The sequence below is a fragment of the Macaca nemestrina genome, chromosome 7 (genome assembly GCF_043159975.1).
Source record: "Macaca nemestrina isolate mMacNem1 chromosome 7, mMacNem.hap1, whole genome shotgun sequence".
In the NCBI taxonomy this organism is placed as follows: Eukaryota; Metazoa; Chordata; class Mammalia; order Primates; family Cercopithecidae; genus Macaca; species Macaca nemestrina.
This window is the reverse complement of record NC_092131.1, coordinates 51,344,457-51,347,095: the sequence shown is the minus strand read 5'-3', so window position 1 is coordinate 51,347,095 and position 2,639 is coordinate 51,344,457. Positions and strand designations below refer to the sequence as shown.

The window sequence follows — 2,639 nt, the reverse complement described above, 5'->3', positions numbered from 1 at the left end:
CTGGTGCATGCGCACAAAACCCCGGAAATGGGGCGCCAACACTCCAGAGCAAACTTTGACCAAAGGATGGAAGAGCCAATGGAGAAAACCTCCCCTCTCCCATGCCTTTCAGTGGTTCCCCCGAAAGCCTCCCTGGGACACTTGTCCCACTTGTCCATGGGAGTAACCAGCTCTGTAGCTCTGTAATGCACCCCTAAGTTGGCTTTCCCTTCCTCCTTTTTTTTTTTTTTTTTTTTTTGAGATGGACTCTTGCTCTGTTGCCCAGGCTGGAGTGCAGTGGAGCAGTCTCAGCTCACTGCAACCCCTGCCTCCCGAGTTCAAGTGATTCTCATGCCTCAGCTCCCCAAGTAGCTGGGATTACAGGTGGGCACCACCATGCCCTGATAGTTTTTATATTTTTATTAATAGTAGAGATGGAGTTTCACCATGTTGGCCAGGCTGGTCTTGAACTCCTGACCTCAGGTAATCCGCCCACCTCAGCCTCCCAAAGTGCTGGGATTACAGGCGTGAGTCACCAAGCCCAGCCCTTGTTTGATTCTTCTTGATTCCCTCACACCAGACCCCTAGGATGGCTTATTAAAATAAACCACTGACACACAGGCCCTGGTCTCAGACTGCCGTTTTTGGGAGAAGCCAAGGTAAGACCTTCTTTTAAACAAAGGACTTCTTAAGAAAGCTTCCCTTCTCCATGGGTGGAATTTCCAGGCTGCAGGATACGTGCTGGGGTAATGCACTTCTCCCAAGCCCCCGAAGCTACCAAGGCACAATCTCACATGGCTTTTGTTCTGCTAGATTGTCAGGGCCCGCTTATTTGTTTATCTCCCACTTTACACTGAATTCAAGAACAGTGTCTTCGTTTTTTATTTTTCTGAGATGGAGTCTTGCTCTGTCTGCCCAGGCTGGAGTGCAATGGTGTGATCTCGGCTCACTGCAATCTCTGCCTCCCGGGTTCAAGCAATTCTCCTGCCTCAGCCTCCCAAGTAGCTGGGACTACAGGCGCCCACCACCAAGTCCAGCTAATTTTTGTATTTTTAGTAAAGACGGGTTTCACCATGTTAGCCAGGCTGGTCTCAAACTCCTGACCTCTTGACAGTGTCTCTTCTTTCTATATCTCTGTGCCTAGTACCGTGTCTGGCAAACAGTAGATCCTTAAAAGTATTTTTGATGGATGAATGGATGAATGAATGAGGTGAATGCAAGTGAATCACGACTGTCCTCATATTGGATATCATAGTTAACTATTTACTCTACTTAAACCCCACCTACATCCCCAGATAATTTAAACATAATACAACGGAAAAATAATATAACAGAATTACACTTGATCTTAGCCAAAAGGCCGAGAAGTGATTATAACAGAATTCAGTTAAATTTTAAGGGAAGAAGGAAGAGACACATAGTCTCCTGGATATTTCCGCCAACACACACAAAGAACTCTTACTTTTGTCACTGCATACCCGCTTCATTGGCACCCCTCCATTATCATCATGGTTGAGCCCCTTACGGTGGCTACTGAGTAGTTGCACTCGCCTCGGTCCCTTTCTCTTGCTTTCCCAGTGACCCGTTAGAGATCTGCATAGATTTTCCCTCAGAGATTCCTCTAGAGGAAGTGTAAGGGTGTCTTTTTTTTTTTTTTGGAGACAGAGTTTTGCTCTTGTCACCCAGGCTGGAGTGCAGTAGCATTATCTTGGCTCACTGCAACCTCTACCTCCTGGGTTCAAGCGATTTTCCCGCCTCAGCCTCCCAAGTAGCTGGGAGTATAGGCGTGCGCCACCACACCCGGCTTGTTTTCTATTTTTTGGTAGAGACAGAAGTTTCAGCATGTTGGCCAGGCTGGTCTGGAACTCTTGACCTCAAGTAATCCACCTGCCTCAGCCTCCCAGAGTGCTGGGATTACAGACGTGAGCCACTATGCCCAGCTGGAAGTCTTATATCAAGGATATGAAGATAGAAAGGATATAACTTTTCTATGAGGTTTTAGGACCATTCAGATGCAGAGTGAGTAGGCACACAGTGCCCATATTTCACCTGAGCTTCCCCTAATAGGAGACCAAATCATCTTGGGAAGCTGGCACCAGGAGAGACTTATCTTAAAAGGTGTCCTGGGATGCCAAGAAGCTCTGTCAGGTTCCCTTACCCTCTGAAGCATCACGTGCAACTGCAGTGTCACATGGTAATTTTTTTTCCACAACCAGATGCTGAGACAAGCGGGCAGGAGGCAGAGCCTGTGGGAGAATGCAGGTCCAGGGACCGAACTCCCTCCAGAGCCAAGAAAGTGCCACACCTCAGTGTTGTCCCCAGAGTTGGGAGCCAGATTCTCTCGCTGGCTTCTGTGGAGTCTTAAGGAGATAAATACTATAAAGCATTTAGAACAACTGGAAGTTTGTTTTTTATTTTTTATTTTTATTTTTGAGACAGAGCCTTGCTCTGTTGCCCTGGCTGGAGTGCAATGGTGTGATCTCTGCTCGCTGTAACCTCTGCATCCCACCGGGTTCAAGCAATTCTCCTGCCTCAGCCTCCGGAGTAGCTGGGATTACAGGTGCCCACCACCACACCTGGCTAATTTTTGTATTTTTAATAAAGATGGGGTTTTGCCATGTTGGCTAGGCTGGTCTCAAATTCCTGACCTCAAGTGATCC

General features: G+C 47.5%; 1 pseudogene; it reads right to left on the bottom strand.

Moving 5' to 3' along the window:
• Window positions 1–1,179: 1,179 nt before the first annotated feature.
• On the bottom strand, window positions 1,180–1,351 carry LOC112425203 (U2 spliceosomal RNA; annotated as a pseudogene).
• Window positions 1,352–2,639: the final 1,288 nt, after the last annotated feature.